This window comes from Molossus molossus, unplaced genomic scaffold, assembly GCF_014108415.1.
Source record: "Molossus molossus isolate mMolMol1 unplaced genomic scaffold, mMolMol1.p scaffold_m16_p_12, whole genome shotgun sequence".
In the NCBI taxonomy this organism is placed as follows: domain Eukaryota; kingdom Metazoa; phylum Chordata; class Mammalia; order Chiroptera; family Molossidae; genus Molossus; species Molossus molossus.
This window is the reverse complement of record NW_023425347.1, coordinates 87649801-87661630: the sequence shown is the minus strand read 5'-3', so window position 1 is coordinate 87661630 and position 11830 is coordinate 87649801. Positions and strand designations below refer to the sequence as shown.

Genomic DNA, 11830 nt, shown 5'->3' with positions numbered 1-11830 from the left:
CGCTGGTTCGGTTCCCGCTAAGGGCATGTACCTCGGTTGCAGTTTGTCCCCGGCCCTGGTTGGGTCGTGCGGGTGGCAGCCACTCGATGTGTCCCTTTCACATCAATGTTTCTCTCTCTCTCCCTCCTGCTCTATCTGAATAAAAAATGGAAAAATATCCTCCGGTGAGGATAAAATAAATAAATAAATAAAATAAAATAAGAACTTTTCATCAGTGTACATCATAAAGAGAGTGAACAAACAAGCCTTGAACTAGGAAAAGACATTTGCTACTCGTAGTCAGCATAACATAAGGAACTCAACAAACCAATCCAATTATCAAAAGATTTACAGTCAGCCCTTCACAGAAGAGGAAATCAAATAACTAATAAACATGTGAAGACATCCAACCGCATTGGTATTTAGGAATATGCAAATTAAATGCAAATTAAAACTATTAATGAGTTACCACTGCAAAATCAGAAAGTCTAATCGTATTAAGTGTAATCAAAGACTGTGGGACAGTACAACATTGAACAAAGATGATCACAGGATACCTGCACTTGATTCCTAATCTTAAAGAGAACACATATGCTGCTGATGGGGGTGTAAATTGGTACAAGCACTGTGAAAACAATGTTGCAATGTATAGAATAGTTGACAATGTGCATTCTCTATGACATAGACATCCCATCCTAGGTACTACTCTAAGAAACTCTTATACCTGCACCTCCGAAGACAGACAAATGCTCATGGCAGCACTGTTCATAATAGCAAAATCTGGAAACAGCCAGGAAGTCGATCAACTGTAGAATGCATACATAAACTGGGGGATATCCATATGGCAGAGAAAATAAATGAATCCCAACAGCATGCATCGACACAGCTGTATCTCAGGAACAAAATGCTGAATACTAAAAGCAAGTCACAGAAGAATACAAGATTCCATTTTTATAAAGTCCAAAAATGCAAAAAGCAGACAGTATTAATTTTAGAAATGTATTCATCTGGTTAAACTACCTCTGAGGAATGAGGCTAGGGAATAAATTGGAGAGAGTGGAACACAAAGGACTTCCAAAATAGTGGTCAAGTTGTCGTTCACAGTCTGGGTGGTAGGTGATGGGGAGGGAGACGGGGGCAATGGTAGTTCATGAAGGGGAATTCTGCAAGTAAGTCCTCACTGAAAGGAGGGAAGGGGGGCGACATGTTCCCTTCACTGCGTGCGTGCGAGGTTGAGATGAGGAAAATTGGGAGAGACATGCAAAGGGAGTAAGAGAGATGGGAGAGTCTGGGACAATGGAAAGTGCAGATGGCAAGTTTGCAAGGGAATGGGAAATGGGAAGGTCAACATCATTACCCATTAGGGTCTTTAACACATGTCAACTCAATCCTCAATGATCCTACCAGAGAGGTATTATACCCATGTTACAGACGAGGCAACTGACATCGCAGGCTACTTTGTCCCTCCTCTCCCAAGTCTCAAATGCCCCAAGGCTAAGAGATCTCTCAGATCTCCACGTATGCTCACTTCTGGGCGATTTCACCCAATCCACAGCTCTAAATGCCATCTGTCCACTGATGACCTTCACAGTGATAGCTCCAGCCAGACCTCTCCTGGTCACTACTGTCTGGTAGCCCCAGCAGCCTGCTCAACCTCCACATTTGGATGTCTAACCGGACTCTCAAATCTAATGTGTCTGAGTGAGAACACTTAATTTTTCTCAGGATAAGGGAGGGCATTTCTGAGTCTTCCCCATCTCAGCAATGGCAGCATCCATTCACCCAGGTCTCAGGTCAACGTTCTTGGGCCATCCCTGACTTCTCTCTTCCTTCATGCTCCACATTTAATCCAGGAGCAAATTCTGTGAGCTCTTCCTTCAAATCAGTCTTGAATCCAGCCATGTCTCACCCTGCACCCATCCTCCTTACTCTAAGACCCCATGGCCCCGCACCTGGACATTAGCACACGCTTCTTCCTGCATCCACTCCTTACCCCCTTTACAGCTATTGTCCACCCAGCAACTGAAATGATTCCTTAGAACAGGCTGATGGTTACAAGGATGGGTTCACTTTAGAAAGATGCACTGAACTTCAGGCCTATCATTTGTGCCCTGTTTTGTACGGATTGTATGCGTTAGTAAAAAGTTCACTTTAGTCTTCTCCTCTTCTTCTTCTTCCTCTTCTCTTCCCCCCTCTTTCTGAGCAATCTAGTCAAGAGCCCGTAGGTGAGGTGGGGCCAAGCAAGGGCAGAGGTGGAGAGTGACAACAGGTGAAGAATGGCCTGGAGTGGAGGTCGGAGCCTGAGCGGGGAGAGGAGGATGTCCACATGAGGAGGTGACCCTGAACAGGTATTGAAGTCCCAGCGAAGTTAGGGAGTCTGTCACCCAGGGGCAGGGGTGGCCCAGCACTAGGGTTTTGAAGAACAGCTAGGTAAGGAATGTGGCCAGGGGCAAAGCAGCACAGTGACGAGGACATCTGAACAGCATAGCAGTCCTGTCAAGGGTGAAATACATAGAAATGTAACGAGATGCCTGGGAGCACCTGCCACCACCCCCACACAAAATTGCAATGAGCACATCTAGGGCCCAAATCTTGGTTTTTAAATACGTTCCCCACTAAAATGAAACAGAAATCCTTGGGTTGGGGCAAGAAAAGTACAAGATGAGCCTGGAACATAGTGTTATGCCAGAAAGTAAGGAAACATTCAAAGACAGATGAGGGCATGTTGTAAGGACAAAAGGAAGCCCTAAAGGGCTCCCACTGGCTTGATTAGGGACAAGCTGAGTATCAAAACAAATAGTAACAATAATATCACATCAGCAGGCTAAAGAAGAAAAATGCCATGATCTTATTAGTAGATGCAGAAAAAGCATTTGACAAAATCCAACACCCAATCATTGTTAAAACTCTCAACAAACCAGGGAATAGTGAGGAACTTCCTTAACTGCTTGATAAAGAACATCTATCAGAAAACAACAACAACAACAACAACAAAAAAAAACAAAAAAAAAAACCTCAAACTCACAGCTCACATCATACTTTATGGTGAGAAGCTTTCCCACTAAGATCAGCTATAAGGCAAGGATGTCCCCCTCACAATAGTTTTCAACATCATACTGTAAGTACTAGTTAATGCAATAAGACAAGAAAAGGAAATGAGAAGCATGGAAAGTTGGAAGGAAGAAATAAAACTGTCTTTATTCACAAATTACATGATTATCTATGTATAAAATCCAAATGAATCAACAACAAAAATTTATGAAACAGCAGCTTTATTCATAACTGCCAAAACATAGAAGCAATCAAGCTATCTATCCTGCAGTAGGTGAATGAATAAATAAACTGTGGTACATCCAGACATGGGAATATTATCCATCACTGAAAAGAAATGAGCTATCAAGTATATCCTCCCCTCCTTGGCCTTCAACCATCTTATTCTTCTCAGAGCTCTCTGGTGTAATTGGCTTTTAGAATTTACTTTCTAAACCATTCTGTTCATAAGCAAGTGTAAGTATATTATATGTACATGCATATGATAGCATTAATATTTATTCTTCTGCCCCTTGCCTTTAAGAAAAACCTTTTATTTTGGAATAGTTTTACATTTACAGTAAAGTTGCAAGGATAATACAAAGAGTTCCTGTTCACCTGGTTTCCCCTATTATTAACATCTTCCATTAGTATGGTCCTTTTTCACTACTAGGGAATCAGCACATGTACACTGCTCTTCACCAGACCCCACGGTTTACTCTAATTTCACTAGTTTTCCCTTAATGTCTATTTTCTGTTATGGCATGCCATCCAGGACACCCATGCCATCCAGGACACCACATGTAGAGTTGTCACGTCACCTTGGCCTCTTCAACTCTGTGACAGTTTCTCAGCCACCCCTTGTTTTTGATTACCTTGACAGTCTTGAGGAGTACCCATGAGGTTCCTCTGAGAGGACTGAGGTGCTTAAAGGACAGTGGGGAGGACGCTGCACACCCTGTCTGCCTTTGGAATTCTCAATGGTTAAAAATTACGTGCTCTGTGTCTGCTTCGGCAGCGCATATGCTAAAATTGGAACAGTAAAGGGGAGATTAGCTCGGCTCCCATGAAAGGATAAAATGCAAATCTGTAAAGTGTTCCACATTTTTTAGTGTTTAATGGGTATAGAGTTTCAGTCATACAAAACAAAAATGTTCCAGAGATCTAGTGCACAACAATGTAAATAACTTAACACTACTTAATTATATACTTAAAATAGTTAAGATGACATCATGGCCGGTGTGGCTCAGTGGTTGAGCATCAACCCATGCACTAAGAGGTCACCAGTTCGATTCCCGGTCAGGGCACATGCCCAGGTTGTGGGCCAAATCCCCAGTGAGGGGCATGCAGGAGGCAGCCAATCAATGTTCTCTCTCATTGATGTTTCTATCTCTCTCTCCCTTTCCCTTCCTCTCTCCCTAAAATTAAAAAAAAAAAAAAAAATGTGTTTAATAATTTTTTAAGATGACAACTTTAATGTAAGTGGTTTTTACCACAATAAAAAGGAGAGTGTTCTGAAGCAAAAGTAACAAAATGTTAATATCTGTTCAGAGATGGGCACCCAGGTTATCTGAATAATTATGTTCTGTAATTTTTCTGCATATGAAAATTTTAAATCTCAAGCAAAGGAGTTTGCATGTGCAAAGGCCCTGAGGCAGGATAAAGCACAGGCAGTGTGGGTTGGAGAGCAGAAAGCAAAGGACAAGGTGGCACAGGATGAGAGAATTAGGTGGGGATTCAGTCATAGGGCCACAGAAGACAACAACATTCCCACACATGCCACAGGCTTCCACTCTGCCAGCCTATACGCATTCCTTCTTCAAGCGCTAACAGGACTCCTGAGCTGGACTCCCAAACCACCAGTGCCAGCTCCCGCCCGGGCCCTGCTCTATCCTGAACATGACAAGCTCATTGTTCCCCTTCTGAAGGCTGCTTCCCCAAAGAGGCAGTTCTAAGCAGACAGGTTTTTGTGGGCAGATGTCCCAGGGCAGGGTTCACAAAGACACCACTGTCTGGGGCACTGTCCTGGCCCAGCAGACAGCTTCCACATCAAAGAGGAGAGATCAAAGCCCCCCCACCCCCCCAGCCGCCCACAGCACTCAGCCCAGCCCTGGTCTTGTGGCACATTTCACCCCTCAGAGGGGAGGAGGGAGGTGGAGGCAGGACACTGGCGGTAGCTGGTAGGTGCAGCTGGATGACCACCAAGCCACAGGGCAGTAGCGTCTCCCATGTGCCCGGCACACCACGAAGAAGGCAGGGTCAGTACTGATGTGCTCGCGACAGGTCAGGAAAAGGAATCAGAGTATGCCCAGGCGGCCACACAGCTGGCTGAGGTCACATAGCTGGCCCAGACCCTAGAACCCTGTCCAGTGCCCCTCCCAGAAACACAAGTGGCAGTCTGACTAATTCAGACACTGGGGCCAGGCCTCCCAAATACACCACTTAGTAGCTAGGACCTTTGGGCAGACAATGGCCTCCTGGCTTGACCTCCCAAGGGTGCCAAGTGCAGTGTTGAACACGTTCAATAGATGGTAGCTCTTCTTACCATGACACCCTAGACACAACCCACCAGAGAGTTGTTACTTAACAGCCAACACCTACACCAAGGAGCATTGCTCAGGCTGACAGGAGGAGGGGTGAGGGCAGCAAAGGGGCAGAGCACCCCCTGGGCAGGCCCAATGTGGCGGGCTGCCTTCAAGAGAACCCTCTGGGATAGACCTCTATCCCCAGCCCCAGGCTCACTAGTTTCGCTGTGATTAAATGCAGTCAGAGCCACAGAGGAGGTGGTGGGAACCGGGAGACCTGGGGTCCAGTCCCCACCCTGATCAGAGTGCCTTGTGTTACTCTGGGTGAGTCACTCCCTTGCTGAGCTTCTTGTATTCATCAGCAAAATGAAGAGTTTGGGCTTCATAAAATCGAAGGTCCCTTCAAAGCGAAGGTCCTACAGATGTATTTATCCCTCCTAAATTCCTCCTAAAATAAATAGGTAGATAGAGATGGATGGATGGATGGATGGATGGATGGATGGATGGATGGTAGATATAAAAAAAAAAAAAAAGTAGTTGGTTAATACCCTCTTTTAAGGCTGACTCCCAGAAAAGGGAAGAAAAGGGTGGTGGTCTTTGGGGGCATCCAGGAACCAGCCACTGCAAGTCAAGACCTACAGGGCTTCCTATGAGCTGTTGCTCCAGGAATCAGGACAAGACCCAGAGCTCAAAAAGGAACAGAATAGAGGCTGAGAACAGAGGCCCCAGAAGGAAGGCCTGTCCCTTGCTCCCTCCCCACCAGAGCAAGCTCCTCCTTGTGACTCTGAAAGGAATATTACTGGCTGCCAAACCGCGGGCAGCCCAGCATCTGTCAGGGAGCCTGGCCTTGTGCTGCATCTGGACTGGATCTGTAAGAAGCCCCTCTTATTACAACCAGGCCTAGAAAGAAGTCAGAAGCTTTCTCACTAACCCAGGGGACTATTCCGTTTATAAGATGCAGTATAAGACTGCTGAAATACAGTACGATTTTAGTGAACTAAATAGTCTAGATTTAAATGAACAATTCAGTGTCTCCATGTCAATATGCACCTCTCCTGTAAACCACCAACAAGAATATGTAACTCCCTCTGGCACCGAGTAACAACAGGCATCTCAGACGTGTCTAAGATGTACGTCCCGCCGTCTTCCCACCTCGGTAAGCAGCCCCTCTATTCCTCCAGGTAACAGGACTAAAACTTCAGAACCTTCCATGGCCTTTTTTTAAATCCCACTTATTAGCAAATGTGATGGTTCGTTTTATGTGTCATCTTGACAGGCTGCAGGGTGCTCTGATCAACCATGATTTCTGGGTGTGTCGGTGAAGGCGTTTCCTCCCCCTGTGGGTGGGCAGCATCAGGCCATGAGGGCCTGAAGAACAGAGGGCGGAGGAAGGGGGAATCTGGCCCTTTCTCCCTGCCTCACTGTCTGAGCTGGGACGTCTTGCCCCCTTCTCCCTCCCTCAGACGAGGAGCCACACATTCGGCTCCCTGGTTCCCAGGCTTCCCTGTGTCTCCAGCTTGCAGACGGCGACGGTGGGAATTCTCAGCCTCCGTCGCTGTGTGAGCCAGTTCCTCATAATAACCTCCTTTCGTGCGTGTGCGTGTGCGGTGGTGTCCGACTGCTTCTGCTTCTCTGGAGCACTCTGACCAATCCGGAGAGACCGCTGGTTTCGCCTCTGCACAGCAGGTACCATCAGACGCGCTGTGTGCCAGGCACTGTTCTGAACACTTTCCACATCAAGGCATTCAATCTTCACAATGACTCTGAGAAGTGGGTTCTTATCTCCATTTTACAGGTGAGGAAACTAAGGCACAGTGAGGTTAAGTAGCTATGACATGATGGGACTGAGGTCTGAAAGCGGCCCCAGGGCCCCAGGGCCCGTGTGTTTCAAGACTACAGCACACTGCCGTCGAGGGGTGTGCCTCCAGCACCACAGCTCTGACCCCAGGCACCCCTCTTTCTCCTCAGTCTCCTAATTGGACACCCTGCTGTCCCCTCACCGGCCCCCCTTATAATTATTCTCAGCAGCGCAGCAGAGAGCCCTTTTAAAAAGGAAGTCAGGTCACGTCACACCGTTGTTCAGAGCATTCGGGGATTCCCATGTGTCTCAGAGGCAAAGCTGAAATACTCATCATGACCTGCTGGGCTCTACAAGATCTATCCATCTCCTCCTACTCCCCCTTTTCTCCCTCCATGTCAGCCATACCAGCCTCCTTGCTCAGCACACCCAGAGGCCTTGGCACTTGCTGTTCCAGTCCCTCTGCCTGGACCACCCTTCCTCAGTACCCACCCAGCTCATGCCATCACTCCCCAATGAAGTCTCCCCTGAAAACCCTATTTCATTATTTATTTATTTATTTATTTATTTATTTATTTATTTTTTATCCTCACCCAAGGACATTTTTCCTTTTTTGTTCTGGTAGAGTGGGAGGGAGAGACAGGAACAGAGAGAGAGAGAGAAACATCAACGTGAAAGGGACACATCGAGTGGCTGCCACCCGCACGACCAACCAGGGCCGGGGACAAACTGCAACCGAGGTACATGCCCTTAGCAGGAACCGAACCCGGGCCTCTCGGGACCGCAGGTCGACGCTCTAACCGCTGAGCCAAACTGGCCAGGGCTGAAAACCCTATTTCAAAGATCAACTGGCCCCCAGTGCCCCGACTCTTCCTACCCCCTTCTGTCATATCATCCCGTCGCAGCGTGCTTGTCATCTGATCTGTGACCTGTCTGCTGACTATCTTCCACTAGACAAAACCCTCCATGAAGGCAGGCCCCCCGCTTGTTTGTTTACTGCCAAATCTCCTGGGCTCAGAATGGTCTCTTACAGTATAGGTGCTTAATAAATATATTGAATAAGTGAATGAACACAGGACTACATGAAGGTCCTCAAGGGACAGCTGCAGTCCTGTGGGAGTTCAGAGGTGGCATCAGTCATGGCCGGGGATGGGAGTGCCATGCTGTTGGAGGGGAAGTCTGGGAAGGCTTCCTGGAGGAGATGGGGTCTGAGCTGGGCCAGTGGGCTTTGCTGAAAGATTTGTGCACAGCCGGGCAAAATGCCTACAGTACCGCAGTAGGGGTCAAGTTGAGGTGGATGGCAAAGGGTAGGGGTCCCCAGGTTGCTCTCCCTGGTTGACTGATGAACTCTGGCAGGTCAGCCCTGCAGAATGTGTTCCAGTTTGCCCTTCAGCCACATTGCAAATGACTACATGTGGTAGATCTTCTTGGATGTCCATGAATAGTCAAAACCATAACGTTAAATCTGCAAAGCCTCAGCCCTGTTGCTCTGGGCCCTGTGAGCAATTCCAATATCATCTAGTAGCGGTAAATCAGAAAAATAAGACAGAAAATGGGACGGGGCGATGTACGAGATCATGTGAGTAATGACAGGCATCTAGGACCATAAGAGGCCAACATGAGAGAGAGGCCCAGCTGGGCTGGAGTGCGTAAGGAAGGCTCCATGGAAAAGATGCCACGTGGCCCGGGTCTGGAAGGATATTCTGAATTCTGTGTCCGTTAGAATGTTTTTGTTGCAAACAATAGAAAACGTGAGTGAAAACGGCTTAAGCCATGAGAACATTTATGTTGCCTTAACAAGTTAAATTCAAAGAAAGGCAGTCCCAGGATTGGTTTAATGTTTCCAAAAGGACCTTTGCTCCTTTATCCCTTCCTTTCTGTCATCCTCAGCTGATCAGCTGTCAGCTTTTAACTGAATTCTTATTGCTTCACAGTAGCAATGTGGCTGCCACAGCTCCAGGCATTACCTCCTCCCACAACACCCTCCAAGTCAGGAAAGAAGACCCAAATGTCCATCATAGATAAATAAATTGTGATGCACTGATAAAGTGGAAAATCCACAACAATTAAAAAAATAAAAGAACGATAAATTGCTGTAACAGTATGAATAATACTGTTCAACAACAACAAAAAAAGCCAGACGTGGGGGCTATTATAATGGGGAGGCCATTTATGTGTGGGGGCAGGGAGTATATGGGAAATCTCTGTACCTTCCTCTTAATTTTGCTGTGAACCTAAAAGTGCTCTTGTAAAAAATGTCTTTAAAAAAAGAAGCCAAGCCCTGGCCAGTTTTGCTCAGTGGTTAGAGTGTTGGCCCGTGGACCAGAGAGTCCTGGGTTCAGTTCCCGCTAGGGGCACGTACCTTGGTTGCAGTTTGTCCCCAGCCCTGGTTGGGGTTATGTGGGTGGCAACCACTCCATGTGTCTCTCTCACATGGATGTTTCTCTCTCTCTCTCCCTCCCTCTCCCCCTCCCGCTCTATCTGAAGATAAATGCAAAAAAAAAAAAAAAAAAAAAAGCCAAAAACAAATGAAGATATACTGGTTCCATTTATATGAGCGGATAAAACTAGTCTATGGTGATACAAGTCAGAGTAAGTCACCTCTGATAGGGATTATTGACTGGGAGGGAGCATGAGGGAGCCTTCTAGGGTGTTAGAAATGCTTTATATTTTGATCTGAGTAGCAGTTACGTGGATATATATGCAAAAATGCATTCAGATGTGTGCCCGTCACAGTGTGTGTTCATATCTCAATTTTTAAATATTAAAGCATTGGAGGAAAAGGGGCTGTGGGGCACCCACCACATTGGCCTATCTAATCAGGGGTAATTTTTCCAAAAGTTCCAGCAGCTTTCCCCAAATGTCTCTTGGGCCAGAACTGGGTCACATGTGCACCCCAATACCCATCACCAGTCAAGGGGAGGGGAGGATGTGTCATGACTGGTCAAGACCAATCATGATCCAGTCCCTGGAGCTGGGTACTCTACTGCTGGAACAAAACCAGGATTCAGTTACAAAAAAAGACGGGTGAGGGCTGTTGGATGGGCAGCCAATAGTGTCTGCCACCTCTGCCAACAGCCCTAAGAAGTAAAAGTCTGCAGGCAGGGATCATGAAAGTGAAAGTAGCTACTGCTCCCTGGGCCCTCTCATGGCACATGTTGTGCAAAGCACTTATGGGGGCTCTCCTGTCTCTTCGAGATGGGGGCAAGTGAAGAAGGGTGCACAGAAATGATGAGGGGGAACGGCCCAGGAATTATTGCCAGAAACCAGTTTATTCAGGGTTATAGGATAAATAGCTGGATGGATGGATGGATGGGTGGATGGATGGATGGATGGATGATGCATGGATGGATGGATGGATGGATGGAGGATGCATGGATGGATAGATGGATGGAGGATGCATGGATGAATGGATGGATTGAAGATGGATGGATGGATGGATGGATGGATGGATGGATGGATGGAGGATGCATGGATGGATGGATGGATGGAGGATGCATGGATGGATGGATGGATGGATGGAGGATGCATGGATGGATGGATGGATGGAGGATGCATGGATGGATGGATGGATGGATGATGCATGGATGGATGATGCATGGATGGATGGATGGATGGATGATGCATGGATGGATGATGCATGGATGGATGGATGGATGGATGGATGGATGATGCATGGATGGATGCATGGATGGATGGATGATGCATGGATAGATGGATGGATGGATGGATGGATGGATGGATGGAGGATGCATGGATGGATGGATGGATGGAGGATGCATGGATGGATGGATGGATGGATGGAGGATGCATGGATGGATGGATGGATGGATGATGCATGGATGGATGATGCATGGATGGATGCATGGATGGATGGATGATGCATGGATAGATGGATGGATGGATGGATGATGCATGGATGGATGCATGGATGCATGGATGATGCATGGACGGATGGATGGTTTCATGGTAGACGGATGAGTGGATGGGTGGTTGGATGATGGATGGATGAATGGATGAATTTATCCTATGGAGCTGGCTTACACAATTGTGGGGGTGAGCAAGTCCAAAATCTCTAGGGCAGGCTGGAATCTTCCAGCAGACTGGAAGCTCAGGCAGAAGTTGATGCTGTAGTGTTAGAGCAGAATTTCTTAGTTTTTGCTAATAAGGCTTTCAATTGATTGGATGAGGCCTACCCACACCATCAAAGATAATCTCCTTTACTTAAAGGCAACTGGTTAACCACATCTACAAAATTCCTTCACAACAGCACCCAGATTGGTGTTTGATTAAATAACTGGGTTCTATGGCCTATTCAAGTTGACACCTAACACTGACCATCAGCCTCAACTGTGCTTCCCTTGGCTCTCTCCCATTTCCCCAGTCCACCCCACCCCAACTCCCCACCCTCATCTGAGCTCAAATGGCCCCAGAATTAACCTCCACACAGTGGCATTTTCATGGTCAAGATCTCCAGGGCCCTCGCCCAGTAGGGTTC

General features: G+C 47.0%; 1 non-coding gene across 1 annotated transcript; it reads left to right on the top strand.

Moving 5' to 3' along the window:
- Positions 1-4013: 4013 nt before the first annotated feature.
- Positions 4014-4118, top strand: LOC118627353. Its single transcript, XR_004959109.1, has one exon. It is a non-coding gene; the product is annotated as a U6 spliceosomal RNA (small nuclear RNA).
- Positions 4119-11830: the final 7712 nt, after the last annotated feature.